This window comes from Bos grunniens, chromosome 13 (genome assembly GCF_055505025.1).
Source record: "Bos grunniens cultivar Pamir isolate PY7600 chromosome 13, Bosgru_T2T1.0, whole genome shotgun sequence".
NCBI classification, from domain to species: Eukaryota; Metazoa; Chordata; class Mammalia; order Artiodactyla; family Bovidae; genus Bos; species Bos grunniens.
Window position 1 is genome coordinate 3,802,676 of NC_141177.1, and position 27,853 is coordinate 3,830,528.

At 45.5% G+C, this 27,853-nt stretch overlaps 1 long non-coding RNA gene across 1 annotated transcript; it reads right to left on the minus strand.

The window, feature by feature from the left end:
- Window positions 1–565: 565 nt before the first annotated feature.
- On the minus strand, window positions 566–11,029 carry LOC147359980 (uncharacterized). The gene is made up of 2 exons (XR_015138873.1): window positions 10,484–11,029; window positions 566–1,148 (listed from the first exon to the last, which is right to left on the minus strand). It is a non-coding gene; the product is annotated as an uncharacterized LOC147359980 (long non-coding RNA).
- Between the last annotated feature and the right edge of the window lie 16,824 nt (window positions 11,030–27,853).

A 27,853-nucleotide genomic window follows, 5' to 3' on the forward strand; every position in this document is an offset into this window, starting at 1 on the left:
GTAAAATTGCTTCGCAACGCTGTGATAGTTTCTGCTGTGTGTGTGTGACTCACTCAGCCGTTTCGGCTGTACAGTGAGCATCAGCTGTAAGCATACGGGATGCCCCTCCATCTGGAGTCTCCTTCCCAGCCCCCCTCCCCAGCTGCCTTCTGGATCTTCACGTTCCTGAAGGGCTCCCATGTCCACGTCATAAAATTATTAAAGTACTAAATAAAATTGGCAGTTGACCCTTGAACAATGCAGGAATTAGGGGTGCCAACCCCTGGGTGATTCAAAACCAGAGGTAACATTACAGTCAGCCCTCTCTTCCTGTGGTTCCACATCTGTGGATTCAGCCAAGCGTGGGTCGTGCAGTATGTATTTAGTGAAAAAGATGCGCACCTGAGTGGACCCACGCAGTGGGCCCCGTGTAGTGCAGAGCTCAGCTGTGCACACTTTTCCCTGTTCATCTGTCCTGTGTCAGCTTAATTCTCAGGCTTAGTCAGAGACCCTAAAAGTAGAGGAAAAGTTTTGCCTCTCCTACAATATTATTATTCTTTTTTTAGGAAGCTGGAATGATACCTTGTTTATTTTTTATTTTCAAATCTGAGTGCAAAGCAAACAGGCACACAGTAAACAGCTTTTAAGTGATCTTTTCTGTCTGCAATGATCTATAAATATTAAATAGTACAACAGCAAAAAAGTGGTTTTGTATAGTCAAATCAAATATTCCCCCAAACCACAAAATAAAGCCCGTGATCTATATGGAAGTGACAAACTCTCCACGTCTCTGTCCTCTCAGTTTTGTGGTTTAGCTGCTGAGTCGTGTCTGACTCTTTGTGACACCCCCCACCTCCCATGGACTGTGGCCCTCAGGCTCCTCCGTCCTGGGATTTCCCAGGCAAGAACACTGGAGTAGGTCGCCATTTCCTTCTCCCACCTCTCCTACAATAGTATCTGTCTTAATTCACAGCCGTATTTTCTCTAAAGTGAAATATCATTAACTTTGCCTTCTGCGCCTTCTCCTTAGCTGTCGTCCCACCCAAGAGAGCACCATAGTCAGGGATCAGGCTTCTGCGGAGAGGCTGGTCTGAGTCTTCCCAGGCAGGATCAATGGGGAAGGTCATGATGACAAAAAGTTATCTTAGGAAATGGAGACTGGATCCATCCTGGAGGGAAAGAGGCAGAGCTGAGAGACTAGCCCGGGGCAGGGGTTTCCAGGCCCCAGGAGCTGGGTGAGGCACCCCGCTCTCCCTTTCTCTCTTTCCACCACGCTCCTCCCGTTTTCCTGGGTCTCCCTCCCATCAGCCCCTACTCCACTCTGTTCCAAGTCCAAACCAGCTCTAGGGGAAACAGCTGAGTCTCACTAATCACAGTACGAGAAAAATCTAAATCAACCACAACTTCCAATTATTAAGACTCTTCCTCAGCGAGCTATAAACGCAAGCAGACCGAGTCTTGTCGTATCACACTTCACTTTATTGTGTTTGGGAGATACAGCATTTTTTTTTTTTTTTTTTTTTACAAATTGAAGGTTTGTGGCAACCCTGCATTGAGCAAATCTATCAGCACCGTTTTTCCAACAGCGTTATTTTTTTTTAAATACTTATTTATTTGGCTGCACTGGGTCTTAGTTACGGCGTGTGAGATCTAGTTCCCTGACCAGGGATCAAACCCGGGCCCCCTATACTGGATGGGTCCCAACCCCTGGGCCACCAGGGAAGTGCCAGCAAGTTTTTTAAACAAGTACACATTTGATTCGAAATATCTATGCCCCTGGGAATGTTTCAAGGCACCAATTCTTCTGATTTCATGTTTTTTAATTTCATATTTTTAAGACTAAAATATCACACCAGCAAAACTATCAATATTGCAGTTCTTAAAAACCCTATACAAGGATATTAAAATCTTCCAAAGTGGCTTTGCAATGAGTAACTGCTAATTGCAAATAAAATTTAAAAGGAAGGGAGAGTGGCTGAGTAAATACAGTCCTAGACACGGGGTATGTGGGGTGAAGGGTTGGAATTCCACAGAAGGCTTTTCGGCGTGGCTGTACAAGTGAAGAGAACCCTCCACTTGTTAGGCTGTGTTTGATCATGTGCTCCTGTTAATAAACTTGCAGGACTCCAATTGGGCAAACACCCAGCCGTGCTGCAAAAAGCCTTTGTCCCCAGAACATATTTAAATTTCAAATGCACGCCTAAAATAATAAGCCCAAGCCTAGTGCGGGTTAAATTCTCTGTATAACTTGAGGGGTTGTTTCATTTCGCTCCAGCTCTTTGGAGCTCTGCAATTGGGTTTTGTCTACTACCCGCCCTCCCCCTCCCATCCCCCCACTCCACCCCCAAGCCCGTCTTCCTTTCTCTCTGCAATCTCTAGTGGCAATTAGCCTAAAAGATATACCTCTCTGCTCTGGTTTGGTTTAAAAAGGCATTAATCTTGCTTGTGGGGAATACTCTATGCTAATGTGTGTTTTAGTTCAGCAAGTCTTATTGATCTGCACTTTCCATTCTTCCTTATTAATGTCCAGCAGCCCAACTTTTAAAGGGTCCAATTTCAAAGAGACGACATCCTCTCCTTGGGAAGTACTCCCCTTCATGTTTCTGGAAACACAAGTAGACTCTGCCCGCCGCCTCCCATCCATATGCATGGATGGGTTAACGTGAGCATCCTGGGTTGGAGGGCTCTAGATGCAGGCCTGGACGCTAAGGGTACCTGAAGGAACATTTCTCACTGCACAGCTGAGTGTGTGTGTGTGTGTGTGTGTGTGTGTGTGTGTGTGGTGGGGGGCACTGGGGAGGGGGTGGGAATCAAAATCACCTCTTTTGAATTTGAGAATCTCTATCTTCTGTTTGGGGCTTCCCTGGTAGCTCAGCTGGTTTTAAAAAAAAAATCTGCCTGCAATGCAGAAGACCCTGGTTCAATTCCTGGGTCAGGAAGATCCCCTGGAGAAGGGATTGGCTATCCACTTCAGTATTCTTGGGCTTCTCTGGTGGCTCAGACAGTAAAGAATCCTCCTGGAACGCGGGAGACCTGGGTTCGATCCCTGGGTCAGGAATATCCCCTGGAGAAGGGCATGGCAACCCACTCCAGTACTCTTGCCTGGAGAATCCCATTGACAGAGGCGCCTGGCGGGCTACAGTCCATGGGGTCACAAATGACTGATCAACTAAGCACATGCACATATCTTCTGTTTGGGACCACCTAAGCTTACCATTTACTCCTGCTTTGTACGGCAATTAATGTCGTCACTTTAATGGCTGCTGTTAATGACAACAATAGAAACTTCAAAGCAGAGAGATGAGATTGTTCCAACTGCTGGACCTATCCTTTTCAAATAAATTTCTCATTTTGGGATCATTTTAATTTTACAGAAAAATTGTGAAGATGATATTAAGAGTTCCTACATGCTCTTATTACCTCAGTTCAGTTCAGTTCAGTTGCTCAGTCGTGTCCGACTCTTTGTGACCCCATGAATCGCTGCATGCCAGGCCTCCCTGTCCATCATCAACTCCCGGAGTTCACTGAGACTCACGTCCATCGAGTCAGTGATGCCATCCAGCCATCTCATCCTCTGTCGTCCCCTTCTCCTCCTGCCCCCAATCCCTCCCAGCATCAGGGTCTTTTCCAATGAGTCAACTCTTCGTGTGAGGTGGCCAAAGTATTGCGGTTTCAGCTTTAGCATCAGTCCTTCCAAAGAACATCCAGGCTGATCTCCTTTAGGATGGACTGGTTTGATCTCCTTGCAGTCCAAGGGACTCTCAAGAGTCTTCTCCAGCACCACAGTTCAAAAGCATCAATTCTTCGGCCCTCAGCTTTCTTCACAGTCCAATTCTCACATCCATACATGACCACTGGAAAAACCATAGCCTTGACTAGACAGACCTTTGTTGGTAAAGTAATGTCTCTGCTTTTTAATATGCTGTCTAGGTTGGTCATAACTTTTCTTCCAAGGAGTAAGCGTCTTTTAATTTCATGGCTGCAGTCACCATCTGCAGTGATTTTGGAGCCCAAAAAAATCAAGTCTGACAGTGTTTCCACTGTTTCCCCATCTATTTCCCATGAAGTGATGGGACCAGAAGCCATGATCTTAGTTTTCTGAATGTTGAGCTTTAAGCCAACTTTTTCACTACTCTTTCACTTTCATCAAGAGGCTCTTCAGTTCCTCTTCACTTTCTGCCATAAGGGTGGTATCATCTGCATACCTGAGGTTATTGATAGTTCTCCCGGCAATCTTGATTCCAGCTTGTGCTTCTTCCAGCCCAGCGTTTCTCATGATGTACTCTGCATATAAGTTAAATAAGCAGGGTGACAATATACAGCCTTGACATACTCCTTTTCCTATTTGAACCAGTCTGTTGTTCCATGTCCAGTTCTAACTGTTGCTTCCTGACCTGCATATAGGTTTCTCAAGAGGCAGGTCAGGTGGTCTGGTATTCCCATCTCTTTCAGAATTTTCCACAGTTTATTCTGATCTCTTTACCTAGGTTCCCCTAATTTTCACACCTAACATATCATGGTTTGTGTTAGTCGCTCAGTCATGTCCCACTCTTTGCAACCCTTTGGACTGCAGCCCACCAGGCCCCTCTGTTTGTGGGATTTCCCAGGCCAAGAATACTGGAGTGAGTTGCCTTGCCCTCCTCCAGATGATCTTCCCAACCCAGGACTTGAACCCATATCTCCTGTGTCTCCTGCATTGCAGGCAGATTCTTTACTCTCTGAGCCATCAGGGGAGGCCCACATATCACAGTACCCTTGTCAAAACTGAGAAATTAACATTGATAAAATACTATTAACTAAACTCCAGATTTTATTATGATTTCATCAGTTTTTCCACTGACTGTTACCCTGTTTCTGCTCCAGAGTCTAATCCAAGATACCACCGTGCATCTTTAGTGGCTTTAAAAAAAAATCTTGTTTTGTTTTCATCTCATCGACCTCCCCACAGCATTGCTTTTTGTTTTCTGGGTTTTTCCCTTTTTCCTGTTTTTGCCATTAATAATAAGTCACAGGGGAATTCTCTGATGATCCACTGGTTGTGCTGTTCAATCGCTTAGTTATATATGAGTTTATGACTCCGTGGACTGCAGCACGCCAGGCTTCCCTGTCCTTCCCCATCTCCTGGAGTTTGCTCAAACTCATGTTCTTCAATCCAGTGGTTAGGAATCCGCAGTCTCACTGCTGAGGGCCTGGGTTCCATCCGTGGTTGAGGAACTAAAATCCCACATGCTGTGCAGCACAGCCAAAAAAAAAGTCACGGGAGAATACAGTCTTCTGAAAGGAATCCTAGAATCTATTTATTTCCTAAGTGACGGTATACATCCCAAAGGTGGTACACATGAGGTATTTCAGGTGTTATGCCAACAGACACTTTTCATTTCAAAAATTATGTGTATATTTCAGTGGCTTTTACAGAAAATGTAACAAGCCAGTAAGACCATTTTACAAACATCATTTGCCAGGATGAGGTTGAATGTAAAAAAGTGAGTCAAAATCAAGAAGACTTAAAGGAAAATGCTAAGTAAATAATTGTGTGATTCACAGATAAGACAAGGAGGGTGCTTAAAGGCCTCAATTTTGGAAGCAGTAGGAAAGCTATGACAAACCGAGACAGTGTATTAAAAAGCAGAGACATCACTTTGGCAACAAAAATCCACATAGTCACAGCTATGGTTTTTCCAGTAGTCATGTATGGATGTGAGAGCTGGACCATCAAGAAGGCTGAGCGCCAAAGAATTGATGCTTTCGAATCGTGGTGCTGGAGAAGACTTTTGAGAGTCCCTTGGACAGCAAGGAGATCAAACCAGTCCATCCTAAAGGAAATCAACCCTCAATATTCATTGGAAGGACTGATGCTGAAGCTGAAGCTCCAATACTTTGTCCACCTGATGCGAAGAGCCAACTCACTGGAAAAGACCCTGATGCTGGGAAAGATCGAAGGCAGGAGGAAAAGGGGACGACAGAGGATGAGACGGTTGGATGGCATCATCGACTCAATAGACCTGAACGTGAGTGAGCGTCAGGCGATAGGACAGGGAAGACTGGAGTGGTCCACGGGGTTGAGAAGAGTCAGACACGACTTAGGACAGGGAAGACTGGAGTGCTCCACGGGGTTGAGAAGAGTCAGCCACGACTTAGTGACTGAACAACAATTGGCAGCACCTGGTCTTGTTTGAACCCTTTCTTATGCACACGAGGAAACTGAGGCCTGTATCACCACTGCCAGGCCCACTTCTTTCCAGGTGGCCCCATCCCCACGGAGCGGACAGAGCCGGGCACAGTTCACGGTGACCTGTGTGTCCTGGAGGGTGACGGCCACAGTTACAGGCTTGAGATCATTCCAGTCCAGCAGACGGGAGAGTGGAAGCTGCCAGGGGCTTCGGGAAAGTCGTCCTTCATCTTAAAAAGGGATGCGCTCAGAACTTCGCTGGTGGCCCAGCAGTTAACACTCTGTGCTTCCACCGCAGGGAGCGCAGCTTCCATCCCTGGTCGAGGAGTCAAGACCCCACATGCCGTGTGGGGCAACTAAGCCCACGCATCACAGCTGGAGAGAAGCCAGCTCCCAGCAACGGAGATCCTCAGTGCCGCCACGAAGTGCAGTGCAGCACAAAATCAATAAACTTTAAAAATCAAGAAAAGAACTAAAAGGAGGAGGACCTGGTACACGAAGGGGGCTCAGTAAAGAGCTGTAGAGTGGCTGGACTCGTGTGCGGCTGTGCCTCCATGTGTGTACACCCAACCTTTGTACGATGTGTGGACATACGTAATTGGAGAAGGTGATTTGAAGGAAAATTTATCATTTGACCATAGGCTATCACCTGCCAAAAAGTCACATTCAGACTGAAGCAGAGGAAGGCACAGCACCCAGAGATGCTGAAATGGAGACAGATGCAGCCCCTTGGATGTTGCGATGCCACTCTTAGGGTTGAGTAAGTCTGTTTTACTACATTAACACTAATTAGCAGAGGCAACATTATGGACATTTCACGCAAGGAAGAGGGATATGTATGTCTGTGTGATTCTATGAGAATGGTGGCCCTGCAGTTGTACCGTAGATTGCTCTCATCTTCCCAGCAAGATTGTCCTACCTCCTTCAGGAAAGTTTGTCTGCACTCCACAGGATCCTGCAGATCAAGGTGCCTTATTATGTAATTCCACCCTGCCCCTGCCCATGGATCAGCCAATCAGAGATCTCTATTCCACTCTGGCTACCAACACTGCCTCTTTGATTGGTTCAGAGATGAATGAGGGATCACACTGAGCCAATCAGAGCCCTCCCTGGGACTCCTATGCCAGAGTTATCATGGAGAATACTTTTAAACTTAAGGAAAATTTCCCAAATCAAGTGTCTTTGTTGTTGTTGTTGTTTAGTCGCTAACCTATACCCAACTCTTTTGCAACCCCATGGACTATAAGCCCACCAGGCTCCTCTGTCCATGGGATTTCCCAGGCAAGAATACTGGAGTAGGTTGCCATTTCCTCTTCCAGGGGATCTTCCTGACCCAGAGATCAAACCCCTTAAAGGTAATAAATAACATAAGTTAATTTATCCATTAAAAGAAGTATAATGGAAAATACACCAAACTCGTAACAGTGCCTTTCTCTGAGGCATGTTGTAGACTTTCACTTTTATATCATATATTCATACCATATTTGAATTTTCAAATGATGATAAGAATTTATTTTGAATTTAAAAAGTAAACAAATCCCATAAAATAAAACCAGATTCTGAAATTTGTCTCCTGTATTGGCAGGCAGATTCTTCACCACTGAGTGCCTTTAGATCCTTGTTAGTCTCCCTCCAACTCTAAGCCAGGTAGGATCAATCTACTTAATCGCATCACCCTGAAGGCAAAACAGATTTCTGTCCCTCCCTCAGTGCTCTGTGGCCCATCCTCAGTGTTGATCCACAGATACCAGATATTAGACTTTGGGAGGGAAAGGGGTTGGCAGTTATAAGGAAAAAGGAAGTATGGGCCTCCTTCCTTTATTTAGAGTGTTCTTTACAAAACAAACAAACAAAACCTGGTTGCTTATTGGTACCAACAAAGACGAGGTTTCAGTTGGATGCTGAGTTCCCGGCAGCGGCGGGTCTGGGTCATTCTCTGCTTTTGTCTCTGTCTGTTGCGCAGCAAGTCGACGCCATTCGTTGTGGGGAGCACTGGGGTAAGGGGCGCACTGCCGAGGCTTTCAACCCGCCAGAGCGGCAGAGCAGTGCAGTTCTGCTCTGCTTCTTCATTAGGCATAAAAACTGCTTTCTAAATCCACCTACCAAGAGCCCCAGGCCAGCCCCGCCTGAGTGGCTTCACAGTTGCCAGCCCCATCCTCTTCCTCAGGGTACATGAGATTCTGATAATTACTCGGATTTGTCCTCTAATCATGTTACCTGTTCATTCAACTCGATGGGATTTGAAATTTCAGAATTTGGTTTTACTTTATGGGATGTACTTATTTTTTAAATTCAAAATAAATTCTTTTCATCACTTGAAAATTCAAATATGGTATGAATATATGGTATTAAAGTGAAAGTCTACAACATGTCTCAGAGAAAGGCACTATTACGAATTTGGTGTATTTTCCATTAGACTTCTTGTAATGGATAAATTAACACATGTTATTGATTACCTTTTAAGGGAATTATTCCCTTCTTACTATTTTTCCACCAGCTTTTTTCTCTAAACAATACATTATAGAACAATGCATTCTAGACGTGTGCTGCTCAGTACAGTACCGTGAGCCTCATGTGGGTACCGTTGTTGTTCAGTCACTAAATCACGTCCGACTCTTGGCGACCCTGTGGACTGCAGCACACCAGGCTTTCCTGTCCTTCACTATCTGCCGGAGTTTGCTCAAACTCATGTCCATTGAGTCAGTGATGCTATCTAACCGTCTCATCCTCTGCCACCCTCTTCTCCTTTTGCCCTCAATCTTTCCCAGCATCAGGGTCTTCTCCAATGAGTCAGCTCTTCGCATCAGATTGCCAAAGTATTGGAGCTTCAGCTTCAGTATCAGTCCTTCCAATGAATATTCAGGGTTGATTTCCTTTAGGATTGACTGCTTTGATCTCTTTGCAGTCCAAGGGACTGTCAAGAGTCTTCTCCAGCACCCCAGTTCAAAAACATCAATTCTTTAGTGCTCAGTCTTTCTTGATGGTCCAACTCTCACATCCATACCTTATGTGGGTATTCAAGCTTAAATAAATACATAATTAAATAAAATTAAACCTTCAGTTCTTCAGTTACAATTGCCACATTTCAAGTGCTATGTGTGTTGAGTGGCTACTATACAGGGCAGACAGAGAACATTTTTATCATCACAGAAAGTTAGCGCTGCTCTAGATAACTTTCTGTGTTCCTCTATAGACTTTCTACTTCATTCTTTTTTTTAACCTCATCATTTTTCTTTGCATGAATATACATCAATGTATTTCATTTCTACTAATGGACATTGAGTTTGTTTCCAGTTTTTCACAGTTGCAGCAATGCTGCAAAATATATCTCCATATATAAAACAAGCCTCACTTGTGCCCTGACTCTGCAGAATGAAATCTCAGAAGTGAAAATGCTCAGTCAAAAGTTATAACACTTAAAAAAAGTTCTACAACTTGATTCAAAGTTTCAGTTTTTAAAATAAAACCTTTGTTCTCCAGGAGCTGAGACTGAGAATAGATATTACTGTTGATTGATCAGACAGTTAATCAATAGGAATATCTATTCTCAGCCTGTATAGGGCTTCCCTGGTGGCTCAGCTGATAAAGAATCCGCCTGCAATTCGGGAGACCTGCGTTCGATCCCTGGGTTGGGAAGATCTCCTGGAGAAGGGAAAGGCTCCCCACTCCAGTATTCTGGCCTGGAGAATTCCATGGAAAAAGAGTCAGACACGACTGAGCGGCTTGCACTGCCCTGCACCGCATGTCCATATAGGGTAGCAGAAAGGAGAAGTATCCGTAGCTTTGGGTGAGTTTACTGCCCACAAATTATAGCAGTACAGTTGTGAAGTTGCATCTTAAGTGGAAATTTGGTTTGGAAGCCAGTATGAAAGTAAAAAACACATATAGTCATAAAACTATCCTTAAAAAAAAAAATCTGTTAATTTGTAAATAAAATGCAGTCTGCATTTGCATGCCGCACCATATAAGTCTGATATAGCCTGTCGTTCATTCTCTATGGTAGGAAGCACTGAATGTTTAAAGGGCGGAAAGCCAGATAACGGAATGGTCACGGAACTTCCCTGGTGGTCCAGGGGTTAAGGATCCACCTTGAAATGCAGGGGACACGGGTTCAGTCCCTGGTCGGGGAACTAAGAGTCCACATGTCAGAGCAACTCAGCCCGGCTCGGAGACTGCTGGGGCCCGCACACACCCCAGAGGGTGCTCATGCTGTGACAGGAGATCCCACGTGCTGACTAAGGGCTGACGCAGCCCAATCAGTAAATAAATGTGTTTTTAGAAAAAAAGAAGTGGCCCCACTTTAGTTATCAATTTTTCCATCCATTCCATTCCTACCTGAAATGGGTAGGTTGAAAGTCCCAAACTCTTTTCCAGGCAGAATGGTCCACGACACCCAAAAACATTCTGGCTGGACAATATCCATTTAGTGACTGCCTGTAAGAAACAAACTCTGCACCATAGAAGCCAGACATCTAAGGAAAACAAATAGCCGTCATTCATGAAATGGTGTTTATGAATCCAGTATTATAACACAATGCTTCTCAAGCCACTCACTATTTGAGGATGTTCAAATAGACTGTGTATATACAGATTTCCACTTCTGGTCACGGTGGGTAACAGACACTAGATCTACCCTCATTTATTATATAATTAAAAAACAAAACTGCACTGAATATTCAGTCTACCTTTTCAGACACAGGACGATAGGAAAAGATCATGACAAGTTGTCCCAGAAGAAGGAAACACGTCCGTGAGCCTGGTGGTTGCTGGATTTTGCCTAGAGGCACAGTCAGCAGTGCAGAACATTTCTCCAAAGAAGGCACGGGTGGCCATCAGGCACATGGAAAGATGCTCCACATTGCTGGTTAAGAGAAATGCAAATCAAAGATACTCAGAATGGCCTTCATCAAAGAGTCTACGAATAATAAATGTTGGAAGGAGCATGAAAGAAAGGGAACCCTCCTACACTGTCGGTGGGAATGTAAACTGGTGCAGCTGCCATGGAGAACAGAATGGAGGTTCCTTAAAAAAACTAAAAATAGGACTTCCCTGGTGGTCCAGTGGTTAGGAATCCACCTGCCGATGCAGGGGACGTGGGTTCAATACCTGGTCAGGGAACTAAGCCAAACAGTTACAGCCCCACCTCCCACCCACGCCAAAAAAAAGTGAGGATAAATGGTACATTTCAAAATGAAAACAGGGTCAATCCACCAAATGACATAATGCTAAATCTATATATTCTTAGTAACACAGAACTGAAAGTAAAATACAAGCACATAGTGTGGAACTCAAGACAAACAAAAATATCAATTGTTTGACATACGGACTGGGAGTTTGTGAGATAAATGTCTATCAATTTAAGTGCTGGATCAAAGCAGATATTGATGAAAAGTGTGATGGAGACTGCCCGATTACTGTCCATGGGAGAGCGTGGAGTAAAGGCACAGTTGCTGTTAACAATAACCTGATAACAGCCAAGATTGTTTTGAGTACCTAGTGCACGCCAGGCAGTTCTCACTCATTAACTTTTTACTCTCAGGGAGGCACTCTGCGTCTCTCCCATTTTCTGGAAGACTTCCAGGGTAGAGGATTATGAAAAGGACTGTGAATGTAGGGAGGGCAGATAAACAAGCCATGCTCATCACAAATGCTGGAAATCTTCATTAATGCGCATGTTTAATTTTTCCTGTGTTCCTGGGTAGCTAAAAACGGAGAAGACAGTAGCCATTTCATCTTCATGACTTTTTTCCGCTCTTATTTTGCTCTAGGCTGGAAGCTAGAAGGCTGGAAGCTGCCTTCCAACTCAGTTTTCTTAACGGACATTGAAAACATGAATTTCAAAGTTTTCACACATAATCTTCTTTGGATTGTTTCTCAACCATTTAGCCAGAGTAAAGTGCTTCACCGAAATTGAACACCATGCCCCTCTCCTTCCCAGATTTTCACCTCAGTACCCCTACCCTGCCCCCACCCAGCTTAACATGCTTCCTTCTATTGTGAAAAGAAAATTCCATGAATGCAGAAGCAAAAGACTCATGAATTTTCCTTTTTTCCCTCCTCAAGGTGCTTACCTAAGATGAGCTTTGTGATTGGAATGCAAAGGGGCATCAAACGGACTCCCAATCGCATTAGGGAAGATAAGCAGTTATCAGATGGTTTGACTGATTGGGTGGTTAAGTATTTTCCTGAGGAAGCCACTTTCAATATTGCCTTCCAAGGGGCTTAACAAACTAGCTCTAGCCTCCTAAAGTCATGGTTGCTAACTTTTGCTTTTGGTACACTATTTATTTTTTTTTCTGATCAGTTGCAGCCAATACAGGTTTTGATTTTGCAAATTTTACAAAAGGGCTGGAGAATCTCCCAATGTTTTTGCCCACGAAGGCAACCTCCAGATCACTGAATGTTACCCACTGTAATCACGGGATCATCTCTGTCTTTTCTAAAATGGAAGATGTGGGACAAAGTAAGTTTCTTTTAGGATTTTCTTTCAAGATGCCACCTTTCATTTCTAAAAGTAAAATTCCAAGCTGAATTGAGAGCCAGCGGCAATGCCTCCTAATGTGAAAATTCTCGTGGATTTAAAAAAAAAAAGAGATCCTCAACTGCTCCCAAAACATACTAATCATTTTTAATCAACCTGTTTTTTGTTTTTTTTTTCCCTTTCTGACTAAAGACATTCTCAGCATTTGGAAAAACCCATTCACCAACAAGTTGTAACAGTCATTATAATCATAAAAATGACAAGGATTTTAAAAGCCAGATGCTAACCTGGTGACAAAGAGCTTAACAGGGCTCGTGGGCCGAGAAGCCCAGGGAGATTTTGAGTCTGCAGTGAGTGACTTGAAGGGAAATCCTGACTCCAATTATAAAGCAAAGACAAAATCCTCTCGGTCCTTTCAAACCATCCACTTCTCTGACCAAATTGTATTGTTTCTCCTCCCCACAGCCTCCCCCCCTCCAGCATTTCCATAAACAATATAACCATCAGACCAAACCCCTCGGTCAGCAAATAAAGGCAGAGAGCTAAGTAAATTTGCTTCCCAGCAATTATTTTTGTGAGGTCATGGAGTTAAGCATTAAAAGCGTACTACTGCGAACGGAGGTATTCAGTAACTGTATGATTTGTGCTGCGGAACTGACAGAAGACCCAGACTCTCTCCTGCTCTCATACACGGGGGTCTTTGTTCCCTAAATTCATCTAAGAGGAATCTTTCACATGAACGCCCCTGCATTCCTGTTAATCCCCTCCCGCGCTCTGCTTCCCAAAGAAAACCCGTTTGGTCATTTGGTCTGAGTCTCCACCTGCAAATTATCAGGATAATTATGATCTGGGCGGGAAAAAAAAAGAAAGAAAATAGAAGCAAGCAAGAAAAAAAGGAAAAAAAAAAAATCCACCAAGATGTTTAGTATCCAGAGAAGGGATGAGCAAACTTTTTCTGTAAAGGGACAGAGGGTGAATGTTTGCAGCTTTGTGATTTTTAGTTTCCGCACGAGACTGCCCACCAATGTATGTGAAATGAAAACAGCCACAGACGCTACTTAATTACACTATAGTGTCAGCCGGGCTCCGATAAACGTGTGGACACCGAAATTGGAATCTCTATAATTTTCACATGTCACAAAAGTAGTATTATTTTGGTTGTTTCTCTACCATCTCAAAACGTAAAAAGCAGTCTCACCTCATGGGCCGATTTGGTCCGGGGACTGTAGTTTACAGACCCTCGATCTACAACAATCTGGCCTTGGAAACCGCTTCTGGTCTGAATGATGTGGATCAGTTTTGATGGGTTTTGCTACTTTCACTGGAGATGGAAGTGGCAGCCCACTCCAGTGCTCTTGCCTGGAAAATCCCATGGATGGAAGAGCCTGGTAGGCTGCCGTCCGTGGGGTCGCAGAGTCGGACAGCTACTGTCACAGGCAAATGTATACATTGGACAATACAGCTGGAGGATGATTTCTGGATTTTAATATCCTATTCAAAGATGTAGGGAGGAATTCCAGGAATTGAAGCCAGGAAACTAGACTTCATGCCACATACACCCAAAAGTACTCACCAGGCTTTTAATTACAAATTAAACCATCCAAATCCTAGGACACTTAGCATTCTGGTCAAACAGAAAACTGTCACCTACGTGCCTTCCCGTAAGCCGTGTGCCTCAACCTCAGCACTCTCGGCGTTTGGGCCAGCTGGCCCTTGCTGAGGGGCCACTTCCCGCACCGCTGCTGGCAACGTTGCTGGCTTCTACGCCCACTAAATGCTGGTCGCATCTCCCCAGTCGTGACCACCCGAAACGTCCCCAGATACGGCCAGACACCCCCGGGGGACAGTCAGTCTCCTCGGAGAATCACTGATCTCCATCAGCTCTGCCAGCAGACCTTTCTGATGGTGGAATCATTCTCTATCTGGACCGTCTCCTAACTGTGAGACAGTTATCCGTGCTGAGAACTTAAAATTTGCTAGTGAGCCAGAGGAGCTGAATTTTTTAATTTATTTAAGTTTCATCACTTTGAAGTTAAATTTAAGTCGCTATGTGTGGCTAGTAGCCATTGCATTAGATGTGCTATTCTAACTCGACCATCTCTGACCCAGCCCCAGCCCCAGCCCCAGCCCAGAACAGGAGCTCAGGCCCTGACGTTCATCCCCTTACCCTGTTAGTACGCATTTATTCAGCATCCGCTGCGGGTCTGGCACTGTGCTGAGGATACAAGATGAACAAGAGGAATGCAGTCCCTGTCCGGATCGATAGTTCAGTCTAGTGATGAGGAGAGAGAAATATAACTTAACAGAGAGTAATTGAAACTTACGATCAGGGCTCTCTGCAATAGAAAAAGCAGGTTGGGGGAGGCTGTCTTTTAGATCACGTGTTCTAGAGATAGCTCTCCAAGTGATGTTTAAATTAAAATTGCCGGGATTTCCCCAACAGTCCAGTGGTTAAGACAACAGCGTCCAATGCAGGAGGCACGAGTTCGATCCCTGGTCAGGGAACTATAGACCCCACATGCCGTGCAGCCAAATAATAAATAAATGCAGTTTAAAAAAATTAAGATTCCATTGTGATTTGCTTGACACGGTGCGCAATGGAATGGAACAAAGCCTATATGACTGTCAGCTGCTTTCCTTAAGAGCCAGCATTTCTTGAACTTCTATGACATTTCCTCCTTGCTGGGAACTCTTCTAAGCCTCACAACGTTACACCTATTATCCCATTTTATGGATGAGGAAAACTGAGGCATGCTAACTTGCTTCAGTGCATATCTAAGATGTGACAGAGTTAGGATTAGAACCCAAGCAACCAGAAGGTGTCTGGGCCTGCTATTCTACGAACCGTAGCAACTCATGTGGCTCTTCCAGGGCACCCTGGGACCAAACCATACCAGTGTCAGTTTTTAAAGAGCCAGGCCTGACAAACTAGAGGAAGGGAAATAATAACAAGTGTGCTTTCCTCAAGATGTGAGGGAGAGGGACCTCCGCATTCCTCATCTCTTGACTGAAATCTCCCAGCCACTGAGAACTCTAGGTAATAAATCGTAACTCGTCTTGGCTGTGTGAAATCTCTTGTTTCCGGGTGCTAGGGAAAACACTGCCAGGGCTTCATAATTTCTGGTGAAATATGAGGCAGAGTCAGCTAGGAGTCTCTCAGCCGCACATACGTGAGACATTTCAGCTCACACGTCTCTAGCCCTGAAAGCTCGACCATCGGAACGAGGCGGCTGCCTCTTCTGACTGCATCCCCGCCACGGTCGTCCTCCAGAGACAGTCAGTCCTCACCGCTGCAGAGGTGCGTGCTTCAGCCTCCCAGCAGAAGCGCATCTGCAACCGCACGTCAGCACGTGGTTCTCGCTCAGCCTCTTGCAGACACGCGCAGAGCGGGCGGGACACCGCTCTGCGGCTGGGCTCAGCTCTCACTCCGTAAGCAGCCTTTTCTCCGTCCACCTAGTGCGATATTTCTCCCCCTTGTGCTCTGTGTTGATGTCATTGTTTAAAACGGTCCCTGAGCGCAGGGCTGACGTTCTGGCGACAGTTGCTAGATTAAGGAGCTGTGTGTGCCGTAGAGGGAAACGCACGTGCGACCAGCTCCCCCCAAATCAGTCCCCATGTGCGGTAGTCCCCTTCTGCCGCTCCTTAATCTGATTCTGCCTCTGTGGGTCATGGAGGTGGAGTCACACGGAGCCCCGGTCCTCTATGTCTGGCCCCTTTCACCTAACCTAGCAAAGCATCTCCGAGGCCCACCCATGTTGTAGCGTGAATCAGTACTTCATGCCTTTTTGTTTGTTTTTATCAGCTTTCTTTGTTGTTGGTGTTATTTTAATTTATCCTCGAAACAAATTTTCAGTGTATGTTATGGTCTAACCATAGACCCATCCTTGTACAGCTGATCTCGAAATCTTTTTCATTTTGTTAGCTGAAACTCTAAACCAGTTGAAGAGTAACTCCGGGCTTTCCCCTCCTCCCAGCTCCTGGTGACCCTATCCCCGACCACGATCCTTCTGCACTTTATTTCTACAGATGTGGTTTTAGATATTTTATATAAATGGGATTATGTAGTAATTGTCTTTTATGATTATTTCACTTGGCATAATGTTCTCTAGGCTCATCCACATTGTAGCATATGACAAGATTTTCCTTTTTTAAGGCTGAATAATATTTCACTGTATTATGTATGTAGGCCACATTTTCAGAGAAGGCAATGGCACCCCACTCCAGTACTCTTGCCTGGAAAATCCCACAGACGGAGGAGCCTAGTAGGCTGCAGTCCATGGGGTCGCAGAGAGTCGGATACGACTGAGCGACTTCCCTTTCACTTCTCACTTTCATGCATTGGGGAAGGAAATGGCAACCCACTCCAGCGTTCTTGCCTGGAGAATCCCAGGGATGGGGGAGCCTGGTAGGCTGCCGTCTATGGGGTCGCACAGAGTCAGACACGACTGAGGCGACTTAGCAGCAGCAGCAGGCCACATTTTATTCATCCATTCCTCTGTTGGTGGACACGCTGACTTCACATCTTGGCTACTGTGAACAACATGACGATGAGCATGGGGGTACCAGTGTCTGTTTTGGGTCCTGTTTTCAATTCTTCAGGACATGCCCGGAAGTGGGCGAGCTGGGTCATATGCTAGTTCTATTTTTAATGTTTTGAGGAACCTCTATACTGTTTTCCTTAGTGGCACCATTTTACAACCACACCTACAGTGTGTGAGGGTTTCAGTTGCTCCACATTCTTGCCTGCACTTGCTACTTTTTTTAATGTGGTATCCATCCTAATGAGTGTGAAGTGCATCTCCTTGTGGGTTTTTTAGTATTTGTCGCAGTTGCACTGCGTCTCAGTTGCGGCACGCAGGGTCTTTAGTGGCGGCGTGTCCGCTCTAGTGCCCGGATCAGGGCTAGAACCTGGGCCCCTGCACTGGGAGTGCAGAGTCTTAGCCCCTGGACTGCCGGGGAAGCCCCTCCTTATGGTTTTGACGTGCGTTTTCCTGACGACTGTTCAGCAGCCTTTCATGCACTTGTTGACCATTTGTATATCTCCTTTGGAGAAATGTCTATTCAAGTCCTTTGCCCATTTTTTAATGGTCAGTGGTGTTATTGAGTTGTAGGGTGACTCAGACGGTAAAGTGTCTGTCTACAATGCAGGAGACCTGGGTTCAATCCCTGGGTCGGGAAGTTCCCTGGAGAAGGAAAAGGCAACTCACTCCAGTACTCTTGCCTAGAAAATCCCATGGACGGAGAAGCCTGGTGTCCAATGGGGTCACAAAGAGTCGGATATGACTGAGCGACTTCACTTTCACTTGATATATTCTGGATATTAACCCTTTTCTGATATTTGGCTTACAAATATTTTGCTGGGTGCCTTTGCACTCTCTTGATGGTCTCCTTTGCTGTGCACAAGTTTTTAAGTTTAATGTAGTCCCCTTTATCTATGTTTTGCTCTTGTTATCTGTGGTTTTGGTGTCATATCCAATAAATTGCTGCCCATTCCAATGTCATGAAGCTTTCCCGCGATGATTTCTTCTGGGGGTTTTATAGTTTCAGGCCTTATGTTTAGATTTTATTCTCTTTTGAGTTAACGGCTGTATATGGAGTAAGATAAGGGTTTGTCCTCATTCTTCTGTGTGTGGATACACAGTTCCCCAGCACCGTTTGTTGCAGACAGTCCTTTCCTCATATTGTTATCTTGGCACCATTTTTGAAGATCATTTGGCCATGTACATGGGTTTATTTCTGAACACTCTATTCCGTTTCATTTATATTTCCTTTTTATGACTGAATAATATTCCATCACATGGATATACCATACTTTATTTATCAATAAGTAGATATTTGGATTATTCCACTTTTTTGGCTATTATGAATAATGCTGCTGTAAGTATTTGTGTACCAGTTTTTGTATAAGCATATGTTTTCAATTCTCTTGACTACATACTTAAAAGTACAATTTCTAGATCAACGGAAATTCTATATCTAATATTTTGAGGAGCTGCTGCTGCTGCTAAGTCGCTTCAGTCGTGTCCCACTCTGTGAGACCCCATGGACAACAGCCCACCAGGCTCCCCCATCCCTGGGATTCTCCAGGCAAGAACATGGGAGTGGGTTGCCATTTCCTTCTCCAATGCATGAAAGTGAAAAGTGAAAATGAAGTCGCTCAGTCGTGTCCGACTCCTAGCGACCCCATGGACTGCAGCCTACCAGGCTCCTCTGTCCATGGGATTCTCCAGGCAAGAGTACTGGAGTGGGGTGCCATCGCCTTCTCTGTTTGAGGAGCTACTGAACAGCTTTCCAAAGTGACAGCACCATTTACATTCCCACCAGCAATGTATGAGCATTCCACTTCCTCTGTATCCTTGTCAACACTTTCACTGTCCGTTTTCTAAGTTGTAGCTACCCTGCTGCTGCTGCTGCTAAGTCGCTTCAGTCGTGTCTGACTCTGTGCCACCCCATAGACGGCAGCCCACTAGGCTCCCCCGTCCCTGGGATTCTCCAGGCAAGAACACTGGAGTGGGTTGCCATTTCCTTCTCCAATGCATGAAAGTGAAAATGAAAGTGAAGTTGTTCAGTCACCCTAGAGGGTATGAAATAGTATCTTATTGTAATTTTGGCTTGCACTTCCCTGATGACTAATGATGCTGAGTATCTTTTTATAAGCTTATTGGCCATTTATATATCTTCTTTGAAGAAATGTATATTCCATCTTTTTGCCCATTTTTCGTTGGGTTATTTGTCTTAAAAATAATAAAATTGTTAAGTTGCAAGAGTTCTATATATATTCCACATATTTGTCCCTTATCAGATATACGATTTGCAAATATTTTATGGCAAAGAGTTAATCAGGCAATAAAACGATCAGACTAGTGGTTTACAAAGATATCTTGTACCAGCTAATCCATCCTTAGCTGTTAACCAAGAGAGGGAGTTGATAATGGTACCCCGTGGATTTCTTTGTATGTCAACTCATCGACCAGGAATGGTGTGATTTTATTAGTGGTGGCTAGAATAGTGATTTTATCTGTGTGTCAGTCACCATGTATTAGACACTGTCTTGAGCATTTTACATGTTTTAGTCCTTCTGTGATGATTCTCATCCAGCCCATTTTGTAGGTGCAGAACCCAGGGAGAATCTGTGTCCCTTCCCCAGGGTCACACAGCTAGTGAGTGATGGCACTTAGATTCGAGCCCAGGCTTCTGGATTCCACGTCAGAGTATTTAATCACAGTACCGTGGTGAGACTCGGAGACACCTGGGGATCTTTCTTCTCCTCTGAGATCCCGTTCCTACTTTGTAACCGAGGGTGGGCTCTCAGGCTCATCATTCTAAAACTGGGTTCTTTAACCAGGTAATTCATAGTGCCTTTTTCTTCTCTAAAGCCTGTGATGCCTTGGCCACACCTCCCTGAACCAGGCCTCCGTCGTGTCTGACTCCTTGCAACTCCGTGAACTGTAGCCCACCAGGCTTCTCTGTCCATGGGGTTCTCCAGGCAAGAATACTGGAGTGGGGTGCCATTCCCTTCTCCAGGGGACCTTCCTGACCCAGGGTTGAACCCCAGTTTCCTGCATTGCAGGCAAATTCTTTACTGTGTGAGCCACCTGGGAAGTCCTCTGAGCCACCAGCGAAGTCCCATTACCTAAGTGTAAACTGCAATGAAAATAGATATTCGTAATATAACAACTATCGACATAGTTATTATTGGTTTCACTTTACTAATAAATATATTTGGGAGGGAGAGTTTCCTGGTCGTCCAGTGGTTAGGATTCCATGCTTTCAGGCCGAGGGCATGGGTTCAATCCCTGGTCTGAGCGTTATGATCCTGGAAACTGAATGACGCAGCCAAAAGAAAAACAATTCCAGTCCAGTGGCAGCGCGATGGAACGGTCCTGAGACCACACTGCACGATGGCGAGGTCCTGAGACCACACTGCTGCTGAGTGTCACCAAGATTTTCACTGTAGCCTTCCAGCACCAAACGTTGTAGGGTTTTTCCTCCCATAATACTTCCCTAGGGATATTATTTTCCTAGAGAACCAAGGGAGCAAATATATAGATTTTGCATATGAATTAACTGGGTTTCCCTCGTGGCTCAGACAGTGCCCATGCAAATGTCAATCCCTGGATCGGGAAGATCCCCTAGAGAAGGGAATGGCCACCCACACACCAGTATTCTTGCCTGGAGATCTCCATAGACCGAGGAGTCTGGTGGACTACAGTCCATGGGGTGTTCAGTCAGGTTCTGAAAATACCATAAAATCCTGCATGACAAAATAAGTCACACACTTTATATTTCACTCAAGTGAAATGTAGATATATGTTTCCAAGTTAAATATTAATTGCATTCCATCAAAAGGAACTATGAAAATAATAGAGATTGTGTAAAATGCTGATATTACAATTTAATAGCTATGAAAAAATTCAATTATGAGATTTTTTAATTGAGCTATCACTGACATATAACACTGTATAAGTTTAAGGTGTACAGCGTGCTGATTTGATACATTTATATGTTGTAATGTGATCACCATCACAGCCTGAACTAATATCTCTGTCACGTCACATACTTACCTTCTTTGTATGTGATGACAAACATTTCAGATCTAGTGTCTCAGCACTTTTTTTATTTTTGTTCTTTGGCCGCTCTGTGCAGCATGTGGGATCTTAATTCCTCGACTAGGGGTTGAACCTGCAGCCCTCACACTGGAAGTGTGGAGTCTTAACCACTGGACTGCCAGGGGAGTCCCTCTTTGTACTTTTGAAGTATTTAATACAGTTTTATTGACCAATTTTCAGTTTTAACTGCGTAAAGTTAAGAAGGGTCAATATACATGGTGGAATACAGGTTTTTCTTTAAAATATATGTATATGTGTGTGTATATATATATATATTTCCAAATGAGAAGGATATAAAGGGTTAAATCATTTCCTTTTTTGCTCAAATTATAGACTCCAAGATTAAGCCTGAGGTATCTGGGCATCTCTGTGCATCCCAGACGTTGGTGTTTTTCATCACTGACAGGTAGCATATCTTTTGGGGTGGGGGTGTGGCAGGGAATAAAAACCCCAAGCCTTAAATGAAGCCTATTTCAGGAAGAATGCTGACTGATTAGTACAGTTCCACCGTATTTATTTGCCAAGGCACTCCTCTCCCTGCTAAGAAGCAAAAGTTGTCCTTGCTTCTTTTCTTTCCAAGCATCGCTGTTCATTCCTCACCAGTGAGGAGAGAAACACGAACAGTCAAGTCCTCAGATCCTTCTGTCCAAACTCAATGGAAAATTGCCTTCATGGCGGGTGGACCCGGCCGACTTCCTCCGCAGTGAGCAGCCTGGCGAGGAGAAGCCTTGGTGACGTTTAATAAGGTTTAATTCAGCTTGCGGCTGAAGCAGCTTGGGCGTGTGAATTGTCGGAAGCGCCCCAGAACTAAAGATGCGCCCTCGGAAGCTTCCGTCAGGAAGGGGTGGTATCCAGGGTCATAAATCGCCCTGTGGCTTTTCAGGAGTTTATGCTCCCAGGCCTCTTGCACAATAGGCTACAGGATGACTCTTAACACCTCATTAAGGTTGCTTTTTTACCAAATGCTAATAATAAAAAGGAGCCCTAAAAAGCCTGGCTCATTTTTATTCAGAATCCTCTCCTCTGAAATATAACAAGATGTCATAAAGTGCAAATACAATGGCGTGCTCACATCTCGGGTAGACTCATTAAAACCCTTGTGTTGACAGGAATCCGGGGAAGTCAAGGCTGGGCTCTGGGTGGGAAACTGTCTTACCCTCTGGGCCACGGCGCCTGCAGTCTGCCGAGAACGGCCAGGCCAGTGGGGCCGTAATGCCTTTAAGGCTTCATCTCCTGCTGTGAGGTACCATCTCCAACTTTTTCTTTCTGATCCCAGCAGGGCTTTGCCAATGGGGCCTTTTCTTCCGCTGTCCCCAGAGTTCTTCTACTTATTATATGGTCCGTGGCACCTATTAGGGCCAAAACTAATTAAAAAAAAAAAAAGCTCAGTGCTGCGAAGAGTGATGTATGCATAACTCCCAGGACAGTGAGACTAGTCACGAAGCCCTGGAAGCTGTTCGTTTGCAGAGACTCTGGAGTGACACCAGGCAGCGGGGCTGGAGACGGACTCCGCCGCCGTCCAGCTGTGTGACCCTCTCCCTGCACCCTGGTTCCTGCTCCATAACCCAAGACTGGAGGCTGCAGTGCCTGCCTCTGAGACAGGTTCTGAGGAGTGAAGGAACCAGATGGTGCTGGCAGCTTGCTGGGCGTGAAGCCTGGCAGATAGAAAGCCCTCGATGAACGGTACTTCATATTCATCCATTCATCATGCAACAGGTATTTCCTGGGCGCCCTTTTTCGTGCCTAGCACTGTTCCAGCATCAGACAAACACAAAGTCTGTCCCCTCCTAAGCTGACCTTTGATTGTCCTCTGAGGTACAGGAAGGGGAGGACAAAGCGGAGCTAATGGCTACCTCGCCCCTGGCGAGGCCTGAGACTCTAGGTGAACCCCTCAAGCTCTGGGCGATAAGGCCTCTCAGGAACCAGGGACCTTTTCCTGGTTTACATTTTATTTTATTTTTCTGGCTGTTCTGGGCCTTTGCGGCTGTGCAGGCTCTCTCTAGTCGGGGTAAGCGGGGGCTCCTCTCTGGTCCTGGGGCACGGGCTCCTCCTCGCGGGGCTCCTCTTGCTGCAGAGAGCGGGCTCTAGGGTGTGTGGGCTTCAGTGGTTGTGGCCCGTGGGCTTGGTTGCTCTGTGGCCTGTGGGATCTTCCCCGACCAGGGATCGCACCCATGCCCCGTGCCTTGACAGGTGAATTCTTAACCACTGGACCAGCAGGGGAGCCCCACAGTGGGTAATTCTTAACTGGGGGAGAAGGGGGCCGTCTTGTGCATTGTGGAGCATTTAGAACATCCCTGGTCTCTGCCTACCAGATGCCAGTAGTGCACCCCCCACCCCCCTCCCCGCCAGCTTGTGACAACCGCAAGTGTCTCCAGACATCGCCCGTGTCCCCTGGGGACAACATCGCTTCAGTTTCCTCAAGCCTGAGCTGGAAGAATAGCCTTATCTATTTCACAGATAGCGGAGATGTGGGAGAGGAATGAAACCGAGCCCAGCCTGGCACCTCATAAGCCTCAGGCTTTCCCCTCAGTCACAGGTGCTCTGGGCTCCTATCCGCGCAGAATGTGGCGGGAATCCTCTGCTCCTGCTGTCTCAGGGGCGCCCCGGTGGTAAAACAAGCAGGGTGGGGTTCACCCAGCCACGGCCAGGACCCATCTGCAAGTGATTTACTGACCACCCCTGGAACCTGGCCTTTGCCGATGAAAAGGTCCAGACAGTTACAGAGAATTAGACTTGACTTTTGAACACGCAGACGCAGTTCAGCCGCAAGCCTGACCCTCTGGGGCCTGCTCCCCCTTCCTGGTTCATGAGGACTGTGTGCAGGCTTCCAGACCCTTGTTGGTGGAAAGTTTCTAGAAAGCCCAGAGATCCCCACTTGTGCGTCCATGCGCGCTGAGTCGCTTCAGTCGTGTCTGCCTCTCTGTGACCCCACGGACTGTGGCCCGCCAGACTCCTCCATCCATGGGACTCTCCAGGCAAGAACACTGGAGTAGGCTGCCATTTCCTCCTCCAGGGGATCTTTCCCACCCAGGGATCAAACCCCTGTCTCCTGCGGCTGCTTCTGCATTGCAGGCAGATTCTTTTCTACTGAGCCACCAGGAAGCTCTCTCCATTTGTTCAGGAAGGAGGCTGATTCAGAAAAAAAAAAAAAAAAGGAAAGATAAATAGATCCGTTCAGAGCATGAGCTGTGGAGGCATGGATACTATTTCAGTGTGACCTTGGGCAAGTCACTTCCACTTTCTGAGCCTCAGTTTCTTCACCAGTCAGTTGAGAATCACAATACTACTACTACTACCCCCCAGTTGCTTATGAGGATTAAAGGAGAAAATGCCAGTAAAGAGCCCTCGTTGCCTGATCCACAGTAGAACCCAAAAAATGGTAGCTCAATATGAAACAAAAAACTTCTGTTGCTGAACTGAGTCCCAGGCTTGTCCTCAAGGTACAGAGAAAGCAGGATGACCAAGCCACCCGGGTCTGCCTGTGACTTCCCCAAATCTACTCCCAGGAGTTCTGCAGTACCTGGCGAGCTAGGGAGAGTTGACCACCCTGAGAAACGACTTCAAAAGTGATTTTCTGGTCCAGGGTCCTGGACCCAGGGCTCAGCAAGGTGAAACGGGGACTAGTGGCCAGTTTGGGAAAGGCGGTGAGCCCCTCACCATGTGGGCTCCTCCGAGAGGGAATATGCTTTGTGAGTTTCAAGGAGAGGTTTACGAGCACTCTTCTTGAAGGTTTAATGGTCCCAAGTGATTTATCTTATCTGGAGAGTCATTGCTATAGGAGAAACCTGCTCCTCCGAGCTTCTGCTTTCCTTTACCATCAAACCTTTCATCTTCTCAGAGAGTTGTCTCCCTCCTCCATAAATAACCTTATTACGGCCACACAAAGGCAGGGCCCAGCCGCCTGCAAGACAGGACTCCTCAAATCGTGGTTTCGTAAACCAGTTTGGCCAGAACATGGGACTACCTCATAGGATCCACTGGGGTGTTTTAAATGAGCGGAAGGATGCAGGGGGACTAGGGTGGCAGGTCCATGGGATTAAACAGCCCAGAATCACACGTGACCTGCTCTCAGAAGCGGGGGCTTAAGGAGAAGTTATCCGCTAAACTACCTTCCCTTGGCTGTCTCTGAGTAATTAAGACACAGGATGCCTTTCCACAGTGGAAATCCTGTCAAGTGTGGTAAACAAAAATGTTTACATATCGTTCTGCTTTTAAGCAGTACTGTCCAGTAGAACCTCCCACACTGATGGACCACGCAACATAGCCACTAATCAAAGTAATTCTCGGGCCTTGGAAACGGTGCTCATGTGACTGAGAAGCTAAAGTCTTAACATTATTTTACCTTAATTAATTTACTCTTAAAGAGCCATATGTAGCTGGTGGTTTACCATATTGGGCAAGGCAGTTTTTAGGGGATAAACTTACAATAACAAATATCACTCAAAGGCTGTGCTTATCCTTTCCTTTACAGATCCCAAAAGTATGGAGGGGATTTCAGCAACTCTATCAGAGCAGCGGTCCTCTGCTTTTGCACGGTTATATCTGCTGGTCATGTCAATGTTACACACCAGCTCGGGGGAAGCAGGTCACTGGAGCTTTGCTTTCCATTCCTGTGATGGTCAACAGAAAATCTGGACACTTAGAATGAATTAAACCCCAGAAAAATGTTTGCTAAAATGCTATTAAAATGTTAAATTACAGAATGAATGCATCTTGTCTTAAAGACTGAAGAAAATACCCAAACAATTTTAAAAGACTATAAAATGAAAAGTGAACCAAACATATACCACCTCTCCTTTCCCTGTCTTGCCACCACCCCTCTTCTCACAATCACTCTGGGTGAATTATTTCAGGCTTTTTTCTCTATATATTTTTTAAAGTATGTGTGTTTTTGAAAAATAATTTCTATATTTTTTTCAAAACTTGGATCAATAATGCATGCTGATCTACATGTTGCTTAGTTTTTACTTTAATTTTAATAAGAAGCAGATGAAACATTTCTGTTACAAAAATAAATATTAAAACATGCCAAAACTATACAAAAAAATAACCCTGGAAGTTGGTGTCACAGCCCTCCTTTTTCACTCTCTTCTTAAAGAGAATCAGTACCGTGGTGTGTAGCCTTACAGATTTTCCTGTACATTGACACCCATATAAAAATATATTGCTTTATTTTTGTGTGTTCAAAAATACCTAAACTGGATCAAACTGTACATATTTTCCCTAACTATCCCTTCTCGCTTGAAAACACTGCCACTGCTACTACCTGGAGTATCCCTCATTCTCTTCACCTGCTTCGTACATTTTCTGAATGTGAGTGAAGCCGTTTATTTGGCTCATCTGTCCCTAGTGGAGAGCTCGCTGGTTTCCAGCTCATCACTAGCAGCACGGGGCCGCAGTGCGCATCTGACACCGGCCCTGCCATGCCCTTGTGGGAACGGTCCTTCTGGACATACGCCTGGGAGAGGGGGTGCTGGGGGAAATGGGATCCGCATCTAAATTGTCTTCTTACTGAGCTGAGCACTGTGCCCCTAAAATTCTTTTCCTTCCCAGAACCTCAGAAGTTGACCTCGTTTGGTATTTCCATGGGTCATGGGAGATGTAATTAATTAAGATGAGGGCATACTAAAAGTGGGGCTTCCCAGGTGGCTCGGTGGTAAAGAACCACCTGCCAATGCAGGAGACATGGGTCAGGAAGGTCCTCTGCAGAAGGAAATGACAACCCACTCCCGTATTCTTGCCTGGAAAATCCCATGGACAGAGGAGCCTGGCGGGCTACAGTCCACGGGGGCACAAAGAGTTGGACAGGACTGAGTAACTGAGCACGCACACACACATACTAAAGTAGGTTGGGCCCTTAACCTAGATTTGGTGCCCTTATAAGAAGAAAGGAGACAGGAGCAGAGACTCGAGGAAGATGCTGTGTGAAGACAGAGGCAGAGATCAGTCTGATGCAGCGACAAGCCTCGCAACAGTCAAGGTTGCCAGGAGTCAGCAGAAGCTCCTGGAGCCTTCAGAGCCTGGCCCCGGTGACACAATGATTGCAGATGTCTTGCCTCCAGAACTGTGAGAAAATCATCTCTGTTTTACACCACCAAATTTGTGATTATTTGTCAAGGCAGCCCTAAGAAACTGATTCACGCTTAAAACAGTGACACTCCCAGTAACCAACATGTAAGTGTGCTTGATAGTGCTGAAGTCCACACCCTCAACAGCACTGAGTGTTACCCTCTTTTCATCTGTTTACTTGGCTACCCTGGGTCTTAGTTGCAGCATGTGGGATCTAGTTCCCTGACCAGGGATGGAAGGCTGAGCGCTGAAGAATTGATGCTTTCAAACTGTGGTGCTGGAGAAGACTTTTGAGAGTCGCTTGGACAACAAGGAGATCAAACCAATCAATACTAAAGGAAATCAATTCTGAATATTCATTGGAAGGACTGATGCTGAAGCTGAAGCTCCAATACTTTGGCCACCTCATGTGAAGAGCCAACTCATTGGAAAAGACCCTGATGCTGGGAAAGATTGAAGGCAAAAGGAGAAGGGAAAGCAGAGGACGAGATGATTTGATAACATCACTGACTCAATGGACGTGAATTTAACCAAACTCTGGGAGAC